Consider the following 21,199-nt stretch of genomic DNA (forward strand, 5'->3'; position numbering starts at 1 on the left):
GTTAGATTACACTGAACTAGTATAGGATTAAGTTGGACTTAATTAATGTGGAGTTAAATTGGATTAAGCTAGTGTACAGTTATATCAGATATAATAGTATAGCTTTTGATTATATGTACTAATCTAGTACAGGGTTAATCTAAATGAAACAAGTACACAGTTAGATTAAGTCAGTGTAGGTTAGGTTAGTTTACATTAAGCCACTTCGTACTTCAGTTAAGATTAAGTTACACTAATATAATAGTTTAAATTACGCTATATAAGATCACCGTATAATTATGTTATAACCTGTAATAAAATTATATTATATCAGTAATAAAAAACCCCACATTATATTATAGTGTTTGTATCCTAAGAACGCAAACACACCTATACCCGCAACATAAATGTAATCAAAGTTTTTTGAGTAGACCTTAGAAACCAAGACTGAGAGGTGATTATGTATGTATAAGCAAAGTTTCTCAGGGCGTTGACCTTGATAACATACTTCAAGGTCATTACAATCGATGAAGCGTACCTTTTTGTAAGTAATTATCGCAGTGAAACTATTTCTGGGAGTATTTCTGAAACGAAAGCCGAATACTAATATTGGTACAAAAAAGATGTTTAGAGTGATGACTTTGACAAAATAATTAAAGATCATTGAAATTAGGAAACAATGACCAATATGAAACTTCTTTTATAAAATATTTTATTTATGATTTGATTGACAGAGGTGCAACTAACAATAAGTATAATAGGAAGCCACTATAACATGTGTATGCGTTATACATATTATACATATTATCATATGATATGATATATTATTGAACATGGTTTCCATTATATTTCAAGTAAGTGCCAATATGTTTTATTCCTCCAAAGAGACTCTCAAATATTCTGCAAGTTTATAAGAAAATCCAAACTTTCTTAACATCGTTATTATAAATCAGTATATGAATATTTTACTTTTAAATATCGTACATTAAAATTTGCATATTTCTTTAACTCCGTCTACATAGCAAGACTATTTCCATAAACTAATCACACTATCAGATTACGTACAAATTTTTATTTTTACGCATCTTTTTTGTTATTAATACTTGAATGAACAATGAGTGACAGCTAACAACTTTTGCAATTTATTCAGGGAAGTAACCTTGAAAATACATCAGCAACCGATATGTTTATATTTACAAACTACAATTTTGTTTATATTGCGCTGGCCAAAAAGTTATATCATTTTTATCAGTAGTTGACATTCATTCAATTTATGTGTCAACACTTCATTTTTTCAACAAATGCATACATGGCCTTGAAGCTTACATTTCAGGGTATCTTATTTAAAAAAGATTGCCGAGTACAATGGAGTGTTTCATCTGTTACAAATAGTTAAAAACGGAAGACACAAAGTCTGGTTTTGGAAATATTATATCATTTTCAAAAAGGTAGAACATTGTTTAAATTGGAAAAAGACATGAATAGTGTACGTGAGATGGTACTAAATGATCGCAAGAGTTTTGGTTTTGCGAAATTTTTTGTTGAAAATATTTTTATGAATAGTGATCCATGTTCTAGAAGAGCAAGCACTGTTAGATGATCAGTAATGATTAAATGAAAGTCTTGATCAACAATTCTGCTTGTAAATTGAAAAAACAACTAATATCTGGTATAATAAGATACAACATATTATATATACATATATATACATATGTAGCTACATATGCAAGATCAGTAATTGAATATCTTCTTAAAAAACAAAGCTTTTAAAAGACGTACGCTACATGCGAGGTTGCACTAAATGATTACGTCAATTTCGGTTTACGAAATTTTCTGTGAAAACTATTTCTATGAACAACGATCCACAGATCAGCAAGCATGCTTATTAAAAGTCTTGATTAATAATAATTCTTACACATTAAAAAAATAATTAATAATTGTGTATTTATAAATTGAATATTTATTTGAAATACAACGAAACTTTTTGATCAACTCAAGTCACCTATTAATAATTGCTGCATTAAGATAATTAATAATAGAGCTCTATGTAGTAACAAATATTGACATGATTATTCAGTTAAGAAAAAAATTTCAAATGTCCTTCATGTCTACTTATGCGTTCCTGATTATTCGATTAAATTAACTTGTTGATCATTCTCTATGCACACTGCATAAAAATTCATGAATAATTAAGGTGGGACCTTTTAATTAGCATAATTATTCGATATCTTTCTATTTTCTGAATTATCTAGTAATTAAAGTGTCTTTTAGTAATAAATAGATTAAGGAGAATTTCTTATTTCACGTTGGTAACTTTGTAGAATAATATATTCAGTGATATTACAAATTTTTACAATTTTCGTTATGAACGAAAATGAATGTTATTAAGGCGTAGTGCAGTCTTATTATATGGCTGCCTTTTATGTAGCCTGTTGAACGAGTTTTCTCTTGAGTTTTCCCACTTACTTTCATGCATATCTGCTTAAAACTTTTGCCTTTAAAAATGTAGACATTTTTATATTTACTAGCTTCTAAGTTTGAAAATCAGCAATTTAGGGATTACAAATCTTAAAATCACATAAATTGGATGTTTTTAAGTTTACAAATACTTAAACTTGAAGATTTCTGATTTATGAAGTTAAAAATGTAGAAATTTAACATTTTCAAATTATACAAATTTTGAACTTTAAATTATAAAAATTTAACATTTTCAAATTATGCAAATTTTGAACTTTGAATTATAAAAATTTAACATTTGCAAAATATACAAATTTTGAACTTTGAATTATAAAAATTTAACATTTGCAAAATATACAAATTTTTAACTTTAAATTATAAAAATTTAACATTTATAAATTTTGCAAATATAAAACTTTTGAATCCTGAGAATTAAAATATTAACAAATTCTGTATAATCAGATTTGGAAATTTAGGAATTTGGAAATTCCAAATTTACAGATTCCTGGACTCTCAAATTTAGAAATGTACCTACTTTCAAATTTTCACTCTTCTAAACATAAATATTTAGGCAGAAATTTGCAAATCTAGAATTTTAGAAATGTCACTAAAAAATTCATTTCTGAATTTACAAGTTTAGATTCTTGAAAGTAAAATATTTCAAAATTAAATATTCAGATGTTTATAAATATTATATATATTATAATATTTAAATATATATTAAATTGCATATATTAAAAATTTAGATATTTTTAAATCTACAAATTACCAAATGTAAATTTAAAAATTTCTCAATTCAGAAATTCTTCATGTTTCATATAAGAAATTTAAGACTACCAAATTTCAAATTTACAAACGTACAAATATTCACTTCTTCAAGTCTACACATTTCAAACTGTCAGTGACAAATTGCTGGCATTTCTTTAACAATAAAGCGCTACACGAAATGAGTTCCATTTACACGTCCTTTTTCACAATATGTTCTACCGTGCAGCTCCATCAAGCCATATAACAAGATTCCACAACATAAAGCACCTGAATGATCTATTTCCAAATCTTAATTTCAACCTCATTTACTGTCTACATACTCTCATCTAATTAATTATTTGACGAAAGTTCAGAAATAAAGATAGAAGAAAAATAATCGCAGAGAATCAAGGGAGGGTGTAGTTCGATAATACGGAAGTACATTCGTACCGTTCGACTTTCGTTGAATCGTTACTATAGCAATGTCGATATCAAATACACACGACAATAAACTGATTTTACTTTTGAAAATCAAACAAGCAGAAAGTTGTTTCGACAAGAACTTCGCATAGTTTCTTCGATATATCATAATGAGAATAATTCGAAAGTAGATCGCGCAAAATCAATGAAAATTTCACGTTTTGCAAGAAAAGCGTATAACGCATTTTCTAATCTCGATGTCTTGCAAGTTTCGAAAATATTCGTACAGGATAACTGCACCGTGACCCGGTTCACTTTCTTAAAAGCTTTCGTTCACCATCGGAATACGTGATCGATATTTATTGCGGCCTCTTCATACCGTATTATCTACAATTCTTGTGCAGTTGCAAATGTACGAAAAGGAACTATAAGCACAAGTGGAATTTTATCTTGATCAAGAAAGATTGTCTATATAAATTCGAGAACTTTATCTTACATCACTGTTTATTAAAAAAGTCGCAAATAAATAGGCTACAGTGGATGCGTTTTCGAACGAATCCTGAACGGTCGGAACTTTCTCGTTTTCTTTTTCTAATATAGCTTCGGTTCTAAAACGCCTGCACCGTAGCCTGAGTGGAAAGAATTGAACCCACCCTGGTAGCATCACGGGTCACATCCTCCGCCGAGCGAATCGCGAAAGCACAGAATCACGTCACCTCGATCTTGGACCGACACTGTCACACAAAAAGAGGAAGAGACACAGGCACCGATTAAAAAGAATGCGACGTACAGGGATATCCATTTACGAGAAGGCGGTGTTTCAAGGAGCTGCGTAACGAGCGTCGCATCCTTGACACAGGCACGCGTGAAAATTCGCGGAATGTCGCGTACAAGGACGAGTCAATGTTGACATCGCGTCGAAATAAAAATACCGTGCGCGAATGGTATTTTCTCTGGCGTGTCCGGTAATTGGTAATTTACTCACTCAACGAGTCAGGGCAGTGTAGCTTCATATACGCGTCCCGTGTTGTATATCAGGCCATCGGAACACGGCCGAGCTCACGGCCCTTCTTCCGCAGCTTCGAGTCTAAAGCCACCGTCCGCACTGAACGCTGTCGAGGCAGCACCGCGCTACACCATCCTCAGCACCAGCACCAGCACCACCAGCAGCACCGACGCGAGCACCAGTACCAACCACGACAACGATGCCGCTACCGCTTCTATACCGAGCATATTTTCCGCCCGCTGTGCTCGACTGCCGGACGAACGGGGACGGAGACGTTGCGTACACGGCGCAGGAAGGAGGAGGGTAAAATCCGTGCGGATGTAAACTGACCAAGCCAGAGAACGCGACTACGAACTGCACCGGGAATGCTACACAACCGTACACAGCTTGTTTATACGTATGTACAGTCGGGAACAAATCTGGCTTCCCTAGAGAGAATGTGACAGTAGGGAAAAGGACCCCCGCGCGAATTTCTAGGGACTTTTAGAAATCTCCAAAATTTCGGATGAATTAGGGATGTAGTGACTTTGAGATTTGGGAATTTATGGGAACATGAATCTGGGGATTTGGTAATTTAGAAATTTGTGGAGCTAGAATTTCGAGAGCTAAGAAATTTCGAGATCTATAGAATTTGGGGATTCTAGGGAGTTGGTGGTCCAGAAATTTAAGGATACAGAAATTTGTGGAGCTGAAATTTGAGAACTAAGGGATTTGAGCATCTAGGGATTTCGTGAATTTGAGGATACAGAAATTTGAGAGCTAAGGACTTTGAGGATCTAGGGAATTTGGGGAATCTAGGGAGCTGGTGGTTCAGAAATTTAAGGATACAGATTTTTATAGAGCTGAAATTTGAGAACTAAGGGATTTGGTGATCCAGAAATTTGAGGACACAGATATTTGAGAGCTAAGGAATTTGAGGATTTAGAGAATTTGGGGAATCTAGGGAGTTGGTAGTTCAGAAATTTAAGGATACAGATTTTTATAGAGCTGAAATTTGAAAACTAAGGGATTTGGTGATCCAGGAATTTGAGGACACAGAAATTTGAGAGCTAAGGAATTTGAGGATTTAGAGAATTTGGGGAATCTAGGGAGTTGATGGTCCAGAAATGTAGGGATACAGAAATTTGTGGAGCTGAAATTTGAGGATCTAGGGATTTGATGATCCAGAAATTTAGGGATATAGGAATTTGTAAAGCTAGAGAGTTGAGAACTTATAATTTAGGGGCCCTAGGAATATAGTGATGTAAGAACATAGGGACATAGGTATTTAAACGCTTTGGAACTTGAAAATTTAGAGATTTGGTAATCTGGGAATTTAGAATATAAGATTGTGGAGAGATAGGTATTTAAAAATCTTGCAATTTAGGAATCTAGGGATTTGACGAGACACAGAAATTTAAGAATAGGGAAATTTGTGAATTTGGGAGCTGAAAAATCCACACGTGGAGACTTAAAAATTTCGGAATTCAAGAAATTTTTAAGTTTAAGAATTTTAAATATGAGGATTCGTAGTTCGAAATTTTAAAAATTGAAAGACGAAACGTTTGGAAGTTTGGAAATATGAAAATGGGAATATGAGAATTAAAAATAGTTATCAACAGAAGGCTACGTTACACCCGAGTGTACAGTCGAAAGCAACTGTGACTTCTCTGGAGGAAGAATGATAGTCAGCGAGGAAACAGCTTTGCAATCGATAGTTTCTAGGGATTTTAGAAAATTTCGGGCGAGTTCGAAATTCACAGATACGTGAATCTAGAAATTTTATAATCTAAAAATTTAGAAGCACTGGGGTATACGCAATTATAAATACGTGAACCTAGGGATATTTCATCTAAGAATTAATAGATCTAGAGATTTTTAGATAGAGAAATGTAGATTTTTAATAATCTGGGAGTGTGATAATTTGAGATATTTAAGAAGTGGACAATTTCGAAATTGGGGAATGTGGAAGTCATATAATGTAGAACTGTATGTTTTAAGAATCTGGGGATATAGTAATCTAGGGATTTGAAAATTTTAATAATCTAAAGATTTGACAATTGTGAAATATGGGAACAGGAACTAGAAAATTTGAAAATAAGAAGTTTATTAATATACAAGTTAGATATAGTAATTTGTACATCTAAGGATTTAAGGGTCCACATATTTGGGGATCTAGGAACTTGAATTATCAGTAATTTTAGAAAATAGGTATTCGAATACTTAGAGATTTGGGGATTTTGAATTCTTCAAATATGGGGATTTGGGAATTTCAAGATCTAGAAATTTGAGGGTCTAGGGAATTCCATTTTAAAATTTGGATATCTAGAACTCTACAAATATGAAGGTCTTGAATTTTGGCAATTTAGAAATATAGAAATTTGGTAATCTAGAAATGTTTGTATCTAGGAATTTTGGGACTCAGAATTGGGGACCTTTGGATTTAAAGGTCTACAGATTCTTATGTTTGAAATTTAAAGATCTAGAGATTTGGGGATTTGAAGAATTAGAACTATGAGAATTTAGAAATTTTGGGATATGGAAGTTTGCGAATTTAAGAAAGTGGAAAATGTCAACATTGTGATATTTAAAAATTTGAGAATATAGAAATTTGGAAACTTAAAAATTCGAAGATCCCATGAACTTTGGTGAATTCGCAGAAAAGACTCGACCGCTTAAAAATATAAAAATTCAAAAATTCAAAAATTTATCAATATAAAAATTTGAAATATTCGAAAACTATAAAATTTGAGAATTTGATAATTCGAATATTCCGGGTTTTGATCGCCTAGAAACTGAAAATTTATAAATTCAAATAGTGTCAGGTTTACATATGTGTTCTCATCCAAAGGAAGCCTACGTTGCACCCGAGTGTACACATGCCTTCCTGTACCGACGCAAGGATTTTTCACGTTCCTCGGGATGCGGGCTCGCGTGCACCGATCACTCACACTGTTCTTTTTTTTCTAATTCGGTTTTATCGGTTCCGTCACATCACCGCGGAGTGGGCACTGTTTACGAAGGATGGGAGTAATTGATTAACAATGGTTAATTAATAATAACGTAGTTCGAGTATCGATCATAGCTTCGCGGAGGTCGAACCCCGCAGACATGATGTCGTCGCCGTTCAGTTTCCAACGTTCGGCTCAGCTTCGGATACTCTCGTGGCCGTTCGGAGGCGTTCGGCACCCCTTCGATTCCGGCACCCTTTCGCTGTAAGAGAAGACCGCGCAACCGAGTTACTACGAACTTTATCGACGACAGACGTATATACCGCGAATATCTACCGCTTGATATACAGTGAGTGTCACTTCAAATCACGCACCATTTTTCACCGACAAATGTTGCAAATGGTTACATTGTTTTTAGAAGGTTAAATGAAGAGTAATGCGGCCGCTTTTCGAGATTTTTATGAATGCGTACCGATAATGAAATCGAGAAATTCCATTACAGAGGAAAATAGATTCTGTACCACAAGGAGAGCTACCTATTCCTTTGGAGGACGAGGAGCCTCCCACCACTTGTTTTTCCTTTTCGACGAGCAAGTGTTATAAACTTGAAAATTCTTAATCACCTCGTCTAGAAATTTCTGTTATAGCGTCATTAAATTTTCTCAATCTTTTTTCAAATTTCTGTGCTTTCTAGATTTTTCTGGATTCTTGGATTTGATCATTTCTTTATTTGTAGACTTGCAAATTCGTCAATTTGGTAAATTTATAAATTTCTGTATTTCTTAGTCCTTTCGTCTATAAAGCAATAAGTTCTCAAATTACCGTATCCATATTTTTAAATTTTCAAGCATTTAACCTCCATATTCGTATAAAATTCATATTTTCGACCCTCACTTGTCACGCTGAATATGGCATACCCAAACCATTTCTATAACGTTCCGTGTTTCAAAAGAAGCGGAGGCAAGGAGAAGCGAATTCAGTAGGGAAAAAGTTTGATATCTCTGCTAGTAATCCCCACCCTAACAGACATCGCCTGCTCATAATCACCGAAATGAAAACATAGTAAATTTATGTTTGGGTATGACTTACGAAGGTGTGTCAAGGACAATAAAAAAGTGATTCCTTTGGAATGTTAAATCGAGGAAAGTATTGTAATTAATCATTTTTCTTGGTAGGTATATTCTAAGAGAATCAAATAATGTTAAAGTATATTCAAATAATGGGTGTGATTTATTCTGTTTTATTTAAGAGAAAGAGAAGAGTAATTTTGATTTCTGCATTACAAAATTTTTAGATTCTTAAATTTTGCAATTAATTATTCGCTAAATTCATAAATTTTCACTACTTGTACTGTTGCACATTTTTCAATTCCTATATTTCAATTCTCTTAATTTTTAAATATTAATATTTTTAAGTAAATAAATTCTTAAATTCTTAAATTTCTAAGTTACTGTATTTCTAAATTATTAGAATATCAAATTTGTTTACCAAATTAATTGGAACATTATCAAATTTCCATATTTCCAAACGACCAAAATTTTCAATTCTCAAAATAGAAAATTAGCAAATTAACAAAATCTTCAATTTTCAAATTTCCACATTACTAATTACTAAATTACTAAATTATCAAATTCCAAACCATCAAATTAGAAATCACCAAATTTTCAAATCATCAAATTACTAAATTTCCAAGTACTCAAATTACCTAATCCGCAAATCCCCAAATTCGCAAATTACCAAATTACCAAATTTTGAAATTTCAAAATTCTGAAATCCTGAAATTCAAAAATTCCGAAGTTCTAATATTTCCAAAGACCTTAATACTCCAACTACCATAATTACCAAATTTAAAAATTCTGAATTTAAAAAATTCAAAAATTTTGAAATTCTAATATTTCTAAAGACCTAAATACCCCATCTGCCATAATTACCAAATTTTCAAATTTACGAGTTCCAAAATCTCTTAACCCATCTCAATAAAAATTTTCACCGATCATTTTTGATATATTGTTTCATGTCACAAAATTTTTACCTACAAAAACATAAAATCGCAAATGATGCACAACATCCAAATTTATAGAAAATGTAAAATACCAGAAGGAAAAATAGAATTGTTACTTACAAAATAAAAAATAATAAGGTCTATAGAGGAACGAGCTAGGTGATGCATTTGAAAAAACATCATCGAGGTCAACCATATAGGCAACGTTCTAATTAAAATCTTTTCAGTGACCGTAACAGGGGAAGTGCTCCTTTCAAACGAAAATATACAACAGCTTGGCTAGCTAAAAAACTTGACAGTAAAACCATGATAAATTCGCAAAAAGTAAAACATTCCCATAACTGGCTCGTTAATTAATCAGTATCAAAACATTACAGAGGTATTTATGATATTCAGACAGTATTATGGAATCTAAACAACGTAGTGTTCTGATGTAATTATTTTTATATAGAAATAGAAATATAGAACCTCTATTTAATTACACTAATTTTTTAAAAATGTATTTTTATAATTTTTACAAGTCTTTGATCTTATTATTTCAGCAATTTTGTAACTTTTATAGATTGTATAATTTTATCACTTTCGTAATTTTGTGATTTTGCTATTTTCATAGTTCTAAAATTTGATCATTTTAGAATTTTTACAATTTTATAAGTTTTTAATTTTGGCAGTTTTATAATTTTATAACTTTTATAAATTGTATCATTTTTATCACTTTCATAATTTTATGATTTTACAATTTTTACAGTTTTTAAATTTTATCATTTTTACAATTTCATAATTCTATAAGTTTAGCAATTTTATAACTTTCACAATTTTGTGATTTTACAATTTTTACAGTTTTTAAATTTTATCATTTTTACAATCTTATAATTCTATAATTTTAGCAATTTTATAACTCACAATTTTGTGATGTTACAATTTTTACAGTTTAAAATTTTATCATTTTTACAATCGCATAATTTTATATTTTTGTAATTTGTTTCGTTTCAAAATTTCATAATTTGTACAGTTTGATAATTTATAATAATTTATAATTTCATATTGGAACATGTGAAAACATTGTAAACAGTTTAAATCTGACATTTTATTTGAGAACCCCTGAGATTGTGCTAGAATGTAAATATAAATTTAAAAAACTGTTACCTTGCATTAATCTGAACGTATTAAAATGCATATTTCTCGAGACATTTTTAAAACTAGTACCAGAAATGTGTCAAAAACCATTGAATCAATTTGCTTAAAAATTGCGACTGTTAAATACACGGTGTTCGTGATCATATGATTCAAAATTTTTTTCGTATATAGTGAGAATTTCAAAAAATTAAAATGGGAAAAAGATATGCTTCATTTTACGAGCAACACGATGACGTATATTAATTTTTTATGTTGCGTTATTTTGCACGATGTCAAGGTGACTTTCAGTTATTTATATTTAAACAAAAATATAAAAAAAATATAAAAAATATAAAATATACTGTTATATTTTTGTCTGTTATCACATATTTATTAAACTACTCTTATATTACAACATATTTATTACATTAATTTTACATGTTATTTTCTTGTAAAAATTTGTTAAAGTGCAGTGTTCGATACAAGTGAAACAGAATTACAATTAAATGTGTACCGAATTATAATTAAAATTTACTCATTAGGATTGTTCCATCGATACGTTATTGTTTGTTTACGTTCGGACGTTTCCGTCGCTCACCTACTTTTCTACATTCGGAAAACTTCGTTCAGTGTCGGAACTACGCGATATAAGCGGAAGTTCGGTGTCGAGAGATTCACTTATTTCGAGATTTGAATAATCGAGTCAATTTGAAGTTGTAAAACCTCAATCACTTTTCTCAACCACATTTAGACACTTAAGCCATCGTTTACGATTTTTACTGTCAAATCACGTGATTATCCGAATAGCACCGAAGAAAAACGAAATTACCCGACATGTCACTGTTCGTCCGTTCACTGCGAATCTTACTACAGCAAAATCTCGACGTAATGGAAACTCCTAAATCTACGATTAAATATGATTGGAATTATACCGTGTTTGGTCTCATTTTAATCAGGAAAATGTCACAAATATGTTAGTAATAGTTTCTGTAAAAAAAATTAAAAATGAAGGAGTTATTTCTTACAATAGAATTGTCCTACTGTTATGCTACTATTTGTTTAAATTCGCTCTTTCGAACGTTTCCGTCGGCCGCATTCTTTTCTACGTTCGGCAAACTTCGGTCAGTGTCGGAACTGCACAATGTAAGCGACAGTTCAGACCCGAGAGATTCGCTTATGTCCAGACTTTACTGTATCCATTTAATGGACTTTAACGAAGTACATACTTGAGTGTCCCACTCGTAACGAGTTATTTAACTAAGATTAGACGCAGTGCATCAACCATGAAAACCGAACACGTGTCGAATACTAATCAGTTCATTTCTGATATTTACAAACGACAATTTTTCTGTTTGAACGTTTATTGAAAAGAACGGTATACATATTTTTTCGAACGAAGGAATTACGGATGTTATTTAGAAGAAGAATTAAACTGCGTTTAGTATTAAAAAAATATTGGAAATGGACTACTTCCAAAGGACAACGTGATATATGGCCTGACAAGTCCAAGATCAATAGAATTAGTTCTGATGGACGTTCTTGGTGCTGAATTCGGGCAGAAGGATCACTTCAACTTCTACGTGCGAAGCGAACTACTAACACAGAGGTGACTTCATTTTGTTTTAGATGTGTGGATGTATTCGATATTGGACCATTGTCAGATACAAAGTACAATGAACCAGTACTAAGGAACTGTGTGCTTCTTCGTCGAGCACTAATTTTTCATATTTTGAAACTTGATATTTTAGAATTTTTGCATCATTGAATTTTGGAATTTTGGAATTTTACAACTTTACGACTCAACTTTGAGATTTTTCAGTTTTTGAATTTTATACTTTGGAATATTGATACTTCACAATTTTGGAACACTGAGGAAATTGAAAGTGAGAAGTTTCGAAATTTTTTATTTTGGAATCCTAAAATTTGGAGTTTTTGGAATTTTCAAATTTTTTAATTTTTGAACTTTGGGACTTTGGGACTTTTAATTCCTAGAATTTACACATTTTTCAACTTTCTCCCTTCGAATTTTCAGTTTTACAAATTTGGAAGATTTCAACTTTAGGGCAGTGAAATTTAGAGATTTTTGAACTTTTGAATCTGTGAACTTTTTAATATTGCAATTTTGAATCCCTGAAATTTAGGAATGATCTAATTTCACAACTGAGACTTTTGGACACTGGAATTTAAAAACTAAAATTTTATAATTTCTAATCTTCGAGATTTTTGAATTTTCAAACTTATACAGTTTAGAATTTTGGAATATTATTTTGGAACATAGGATTTTAAAACTTTACAAAAGTAATGCATTATAAATTACCTTTCTGGCTAGTTGATCTGAACATCAATATTTGAGGAGCACCGTCTGAAAAATTAATCGCTCATTTCAATTCGAAATTAAAATTATCTCATGAAATTAATTTTACGTTTTCTATTTTACTTTCGTGAAAAATTTTTGTTCTCTTGTTAAGATAATGTTCACGCAGTATTATGAACAAAATAAATGCTTTAGTGTTTTGTAGTTATACTGCATCAATCAACAAACAATAATATTACATTATACATATATATCTAATATAACTGTGAAACAGCAACTTTCTTTTCTCTATTTTTCCTGTATAAAATTGTTCCAAATATTAAATAGCATGATATGTTTGTTTAGACCCACACATTTCGAGGAAATTTACGGCACGCAGTAAACGTTTTATTCGCAATCGGCCAATTCGCTTGCACGTTCAATTTTCCTGAAATGGATATTCGATGAAAAAACAATCGCCGAAATATATTTAAAAAAAATAAAAATTCTAAAAAAAAATTAAAGGATGGGGAATCATATTTGCGGGTTATGTTTGACCTTGGCACTCCAATGGCGTCACGGAGACCAGTGTACTATAGCTAAACGTTCTGCACATGTGCTGTATAGTCGAGGAAACATCCTGAAACAGTGGTGTAACAAATTATTTGCTATTATTATCTACATCGATATCGAAACTTTTTCCCTTTCACCACACGCTTAAGTATACCGTGTTAAATTATATTCAAAATTCCGCCGCTTGAAGTTTCAAAAAATCACAATTGTTTAGTGACATTTAAGTTAAAATTAATTATACCGTCATTTCTTGAAATTATTAAAATTAATTAATCTTGTTTTATCTCGTCTATTCAGCTCCTTATGTTCTTACATTTGATATTACCAATTTCTTTTTATAGTTCAACAAGCTGTGGAGATATTTTAGAAGATAATTTTTGGTATTAGTTTTTAATTTTTTATAATAGTTATTAGTATTTAATTTCTTTAAGAATAATGTAATAAGAACAACATATTAGATTCTATACTTTAGCACTCAGATATGTGGACATTTTCTTCTTTTTTTATATGTAATTAATTCTTTTGAGAGCTTTTTGTTTTATTGCTATAAATTTAAAATAAGTAAATTGCAAGTTATATAGATCATTTTTATTTCTAACTTTATAAAAATTATCCTTGCAGAGATTTGATTTAAATTATAAAAATAAGTAAGTTAAAGTAATATACATATATACATATTCTTGTCATATTAAATTCACACACTTTTCTATATCTTATTTTCATACAATATATACAATTGAACAAGTACAGTGTTAACATCTCATCAAAAAATAATTTATTATATTGTAAACACGTTAACATTTTTTTCATTAAAAATGACATTGTTAAATGAATAAATTATTCATACTATTTTATCTTACATTAGTTCAACAAATAGTAATTTACTGCTATTATGATACTATCTTTATATGACTTTATATGTCTCTATATGTCTCTATATGACTCTATATGAATTAAACAAATTTTTAAAAAGTAATTTAATGTATTATTGAAATGATTAACTATAACATAAGTATGCAAAGAATGATTGATTTGAAGGTGATAAAAATATACGAACTCACCTCGATAAATAATGAAGTATTATATTTAATACTATTATGCAATTTAAATACTATTTGATATATTATTTAAATACAGTTATGAAAGCGATGTGAAACTTAGAGAATTAAAATTAACGCAATAAGAGAATATAAAATTTTGAAATTATGTCGGGAACCCTTGCGTTGGTACGCTACTGCTCTGTGGACTTATTGATCAATGATCAGTATACATATGTATCCCAAGTTTTGCGCACGCCATTTCTCGAAACGTGATTGTCGGGTTTGTGCTCCACTCTTGCCTACGTTTTGTGAGCAACTGATCCCCGAATAATCTCATAATTACAGCTCTTAATTAATAAATTGTCCAGGAACGTGTCGTTGCCAAAACGTTTGAAAGTTCCTTGCTCTCTCCACGTGTTTTCTATATTCTGTCGATCGATAATCAGTGCACGTTAATTGTACTATACAGATATGGTTATTAACCCTTGATTGGATTTATGCTTTCCTGAAACCATTTATTTAAATATTCACTGTTCTACCCAATACAATTAATTTGCAAAAATTTGACAAGATCACTATTGCATAAATTTTAAATAAACATCTCCGAGGTCTAAATTAACGTTGGCAATTTATTCAAAAAAAATAATTAACTTCATTACGTAGCTATTATATAGTCCGTTAGGTGCACCAAAATATTTAAACAAATTTTTTTTGCAAAATAGAAGTACAGGAAAATGACCTTGAAATAACCTTCAACCCTATGCTCTAATTTCCTCGGAGAAGTACAATAATATTTCACCAAATTATTTTTGTATCTTCATAAGTATTAAGGCAATTAGGGCATCTTGTAACTAAAGAAGATTCTCGTTATATGGCCACCGATATATGTATTATGCAATCTACGGATGTATTTACATGGCCTATATTATATTCATAATGCACTCTGAAAATATCCTTAACAGTCTTCAACTTCTTCCATCACCTGGAAAAATATAAATATTTTTTTAAACAGAATTCTTCATCATGAATTGCGTACTCTGCACAAATTTTCGCGTTTCGCCCTTCGTGCTCCACTTCGCAATTCTTTACGGTGTATACACCCACAGAAAACTGGTTCTTTGTCAAAATCGAAGGTCTGCAGTTTATAACACACTCCGTGAAAGCATTTTAAATAATACGAATGCGAGCTCTTAATTAGACTGATGAAAAAGCCAAATTAAAAAGCTAAATTATTTTTGCCTGTGCTTATTTTAAATGCGCTCTTATGTTACTTTACTGTCGGTGATACAGATGCTGTTTGTACCAAAACCACGTGTATAGGTTTTCCGACTGATCGACTGTGGGAACAAACCGTTTATTCCCTAATTTACCGACATTTACCTTAACGCGTTCAACCTGGGTTTTCGTATCTAAACAGAAGAAGAAATGGGCGTGTTTCACTTTTTAAACGGCAATATACCGGGGTTGTGATACTCGCAGTGTTATGGAACCGTCATAGATTTCTTTAAAATACACTTTAATTTCTGAGTTATTTTGATTTTCAGTTTTATACAGATATAGTTATTACGGAGTTTTCGTACAAAAATTTCTGAAACCGTGTTTAAAGTTTTAAAAATTTATAAATTTGAAATCTTTTAATTTCCAAATTGAAAAGTTTGAAACTTTTATAATTTTCTACAATTGCTGCATTACAATATTTGAAAGTATATCTAAATTTGAAGTTGTTATTTGAAAAAGTATTATATGAAAGTATATAAATTATACAAGAAAGTATATAATTATACAAGAAATATAATTTCTAAACATTGAGAGCATTATAATAATAAAAGAGTATCAGTAGTATAGAAGAGCGCGTAAATGAAAACTCGCCCTTCGAACTATGCAAAAAAAAGCCATATAGCGAGACTGCACTGTATAACATTTTGCAACTACGTATCTGTCGTGGTAGTTTGTCCTTGGTCCAGGACTAGAAGTTCAGAGTGAATCATATCCTGTGATAACAGAATGAAGGACTCTCGAGGAGTTACTCTGCGTATGTTAAAATTAAGCCGACACAGTTCAACATAAAAGACATCTATGGCCTCATTAAACGACGAAAGAAGGTTGTAGAATGTAATGGAACATTATTTTCATGGGTAAAGTTTATGGTACAGTTAAACTGCTGCGTTTTCTGTCGTCACCACAGAAGCATTGCTTCCTTGACTCGCCAAAAATAAAAAATGCCGAGTTTGCAAAGTCGATGACAAGGTTAAAACAATCGGTTTATTTTTCTCAAGTAAAACTCAATACTTTTATAGTAATGAAATGTACAAACATTGAGAAGGAGTCATAGAAATAAATGATAATTATTTTGTTAAATATTATTTATTTACTATAATATTTTTAAATCGACATCACTTACTCAGATTAGCGACTAGTTATTAATATTAATAAATAAATAATAAAAACTTAATAAAAAAATTAATATTGTTATATTTGAATTTATTATATACAATTTATTGCTCGTATCGAACACCGCTCTTCTATATTCTTATATGCACTGTACTCTATTTTACACCGGTTTCGTTTACACGGTTCTTTTTTGGAACCAATCTACCGCTTAAAAAGAGAATTGGGGGTATTCTTATGTTCGCGGTTACATCACAGGTTTGTTTGTTTTAAATTCATTGGTGGTTCACAGCTCATGAGCGCTGTTCTGTAAGTACTTCTTAATTTTATTTTCTAAAGGACCATTACATTTTTTTTCTTAAAAGCCATCTATGGTTAGTGCTCTATTTCTGTACCAAATTTGGTCAAAATTAGTTAAGCCGTTTTTGCGTGATGTGGCGACATTGAATCCATTTGTCAAGTCCTACTTTCCACAACGATAATTTTACTCGACCTACTCGCTAACGCATATTTTAAAAAGATGGACTGAATAAAAAATATCGATGTATTAATTTCAAATGTTTTATATATTTATAATTAACGTGATCCAAAAATAACTCGTAACATTATTACAATAGTGGGACACTGCACGGGACCCACATTTTAAAAATGTTTGCAATTAACAAGCCCGATTATATTTAAAATAAAATACTAACTTCCTGTATTAAAATAAAATAAACGTTCGTTAATAGCTCATATCTCGTTACAATGAAATTATTGGAAATTATAATGCTACCGGAATTTAAAAAAAATTATATTATATAAATTAACTACAGGTGTAGATAAGCGAATAAAATAATTGTTAACATCTAACCTAACTTGGTATAATATAAAATATTGCACTTGTCAAAACTTCCAATGAAAATAATGAGTTAAAGAAAGAAAACATAATAAATTAACAAATAAAAATATAGAAAACAGGTAGAAAAGGCTAATAGGTGTGGTACGTAACGTACAAACCAGGTATCGAACGAAAGGACAAAAAAGAGAGAGCGAGAGATGCAGTGTAAACTAACGTATGATGGTTGTGGCGTTCAGTTGCTAGATTGCACGCGTACCATGTTGTAGTACGTTGACCGGTTCTAACAAAACAGTGCTAATATTTTTCTGACGTGAAAGTGAAGACACATAAACAGTATTATTGAACAATAATTCGTTCCGAAATATATCACGTGTTCCGAATCTTGTATCGTTACGCTCGACTTGTTTGTTTGTATACTAGTTGTCTATGAAATTAAGGTTAGAAAAATCGTAACACTATTTAACGTATCGTGTTGTGTGCATATTGATAAAGGACTGGTAGCTACGAAAAGACAAGTGTAATCACATGAAATTAAGAAAACTAAAGAAATATGGTGCTATTCGCGTTCGTTTAAAAAGAAAGAATCGAAACTTCAGTCAACCGACATAGGGAATTAAAACTGTTGGTGGAAGTAAAACGGGTCATGCGAATGACGTAAGGTAACGGATCTCCGTATGGATAAATAAAATACACAAAAGATAAACTAATTATAAGATGCATAGAAAATTGCTTTTTTATATGTCAGGGTGACATACTTATATTTACCTGTATAAACTGTATTATTTATGTGGTATCACAATTTGTTTATTTAGTATGCAGAATCAATTAGATATTTATTACCGTAATGGAGATCTTAGAGGATCAATATACAAAATATCAATGGATATTGATATTTCAATATTGTCAATAAACATTGCCCCAAATTTATAAATCTACAACTTTCCAAATTCCTAAATTTCCAAGTTTCCAAATTCCCAAATTTCTAATTTACTAAATTCACAAATTTCTAAATTATCAAATCCTTAAATTACCAAGCTACGAAATTAAATAATTTCTAAGTGCTGTATCGAATCAATAAAAATCTCCATAATAGCTTATTATAATAAACTATGCAATGATTAATGTAAACCTAAGACTTTGTTTCGAGGAATCACATTTATTTAATGTGTTTGTATTTTGTATTTCGATTCATAGATGAAATATATTGTAAAAGGAATAATAAATGATAATAAAAATTAATCATTAACACACTTGTCATAATAATTAACTTATAAACTACTTTGATAAAATATGAAATCTTTAACAAACGTGAAAAAATCATAATCAATGCATTTTTAATCATTTTGTTAGTTAGAAAAAATGAATCAGTTGCTTGCATTTAGAAGCGAATAATGTTAAAAAGTAAATACATATTTGCAAAACTAATATTTAACATGTAATTTTTAAATCCTCACAACAGTTAGGTATGCCAATGATTATGATAATAATAAAGTTGTCTTATTCTATATGTTAAATATTACTTTTTAATATAGTATTATTAATGGTTCAGACATTTGATCAGTGTTCTTTAGTTGGCAACATTAATAAAAAAAATAAAAAGTTCCATGTCAGTTGATATTTATTAAATATTTCATATTTTATTTATCATATTAATATAGATTTGTTATGCATTAATTACTAACACACACAGTTTTAATTACCATGTCAAATGTACCAATAATTAATTTTTATTATTATTTACTATTCTTTTAACAACATATTTTTGAAGATGTGTAATTAGAATAATTCTGTTGCTTTATTCTTGTTTCTTCACATACATCTTGGATGAGTCATCTAACTTATCTACCCTGAAATTCCTTGTAAAATTTGTGTTTCACAAAGATGTAACATACCTTGAAATTGTATAGTATCGAAGGAAGAATCTAATGCTGAAATGATTTCTTAAAATAATATTTATATCTAATTTTTTTTATGAGATAGCAAGGTGATCTTACAATTCTTTAGATGGAATATATACTTTTTTGTATCATATTTTAAAAGAGTAGTCAATTTTTTATAAGAATGTGTTAAGGTTTATTTTTCCTGAACTTAATAATTAACAAATTAACTGAAAATATTACTTGTTAGTTGACTATCGTGAAAAACAAATGATCGCTAGTGATTTATTGTAAACCACCAATAGTAAGAAATATGAAAAACTAAAATGCTGACATCATTGCAGTATTTACTAAAATTAAATCTGCAGTGCTATCATTAAAATAATAAAATTTAACGCTTTCTTAGTAAGAAAGTAAAAAGGTAAATATTCAATTTAAAAGATTCAGTCATCTTGATATCTCATAAACAGATAAATTATATAAAGAAGCAGCAACATATTTTTTCTTTGACACTGTATAATTTCTGCATAAGATATCTTTTTTTAAAACGAAGTTGTTCAGACTAAGCAAACTATGTGACTCATCTTATACCTCAATCTTCATATTTTTTTCGTGTAAAATATAAACTCACTGAAAAAATATTTCAGTACTAATTAGAAAAGTTTTGAACCTAAATCACGAACTTTCAAAAATTAAGTAATCGAGTTAGAAATAACATAAAACTTATTTTGAAACAGTGAGGTCTTATAACTCTCTAAATATTTTAATATTTATGATTAGTTAACAAGGTAGTGTAATATATGTATACACTTAAATATTTTTTAATTATTAATAAATCATAAAGAAGTAAAAGTTTTGAAATATTCTTTAATTAAAAGAGTACATAACAAATTTAGTAAGAAATAGATATAACCCAAGGTATAAATTTTCCTGTTTATTTTATTTAGCATAACTGCAAACAGCATTATTCATCAAACTTGGATGTTATACATTATACATTATTGATGTTTGAATTTTTTTTACACTAAGAAAAAAAAGATGAAGACAATCTAGTAAATTCCTGATAAAAGAATGATAATGTGAATATGTTATTACAGTTCACTGCTGATTAAAAACTACTAAGTGATAACTTTATTAAACCTTTGAATATGTAATAGAATGTTCCTAAAATTATTATTCGAACAGTATGAAAAATGTCAATGAACAATAATAATTTAGAAATTTGTTTATACTTTAAAATTTTATGTCACAATGAAGTTGCTTTTATAACTGATGGTGCAATCAGAAAGAGAATGATTCTATATGTAAGAATAAATCATACATGTAAAATGAAACTTTCTCAAATTTTAACTTTGTTTGAGAATAATGAATTTGAAAATTATTTAAATTATTTCTAAAAAATTTGTTTGTGACAAAGAGAATGATGGTTTTAACAATTTTCATTAATTCTACAATGAATGTATCTTATATATCAATAAATATAATTATTAATATGTTTGAACTATATCATTCATCAGTATTTTTTATAAT

The 21,199-nt window shown here is 29.9% G+C and overlaps 2 protein-coding genes across 16 annotated transcripts in view; one reads left to right on the forward strand and one right to left on the reverse strand.

Annotated features, from left to right (window-relative positions):
* Positions 1 to 21,199, reverse strand: part of LOC100874850 (uncharacterized) — a 67,925-nt gene that overhangs the window by 39,332 nt on the left and 7,394 nt on the right. For 9 of the 12 annotated variants that reach the window (XR_013039138.1, XR_013039137.1, XR_013039135.1 and 6 more), the window contains exons 2-5: positions 13,509 to 13,590; positions 13,323 to 13,398; positions 12,975 to 13,019; positions 4,589 to 7,801 (exon numbers count right to left, since the gene is read on the reverse strand). The gene's annotated coding sequence lies outside the window, so the exon portion shown is untranslated. Of the gene's footprint in view, positions 1 to 4,256; positions 4,338 to 4,588; positions 7,802 to 12,974; positions 13,020 to 13,322; positions 13,591 to 21,199 lie in introns of all 12 variants that reach the window. The other 3 variants (XM_076534725.1, XM_076534723.1, XM_076534724.1) reach the window with 3 other exon arrangements.
* MICAL-like (protein) overlaps positions 1 to 21,199 on the forward strand; it is an 80,304-nt gene that overhangs the window by 32,748 nt on the left and 26,357 nt on the right. Inside the window, exon 1 of one of the 4 annotated variants that reach the window (XM_076534720.1) lies at positions 17,168 to 17,260. The exons of 2 other annotated variants lie outside the window; for them this stretch is intronic. The gene's annotated coding sequence lies outside the window, so the exon portion shown is untranslated. Of the gene's footprint in view, positions 1 to 17,167; positions 17,261 to 17,950; positions 18,452 to 21,199 lie in introns of those variants that run through there. One more of the 4 variants, XM_003704485.3, reaches the window with a different exon arrangement.

Source organism: Megachile rotundata, chromosome 8, assembly GCF_050947335.1.
Source record: "Megachile rotundata isolate GNS110a chromosome 8, iyMegRotu1, whole genome shotgun sequence".
Classification (NCBI taxonomy): Eukaryota; Metazoa; Arthropoda; class Insecta; order Hymenoptera; family Megachilidae; genus Megachile; species Megachile rotundata.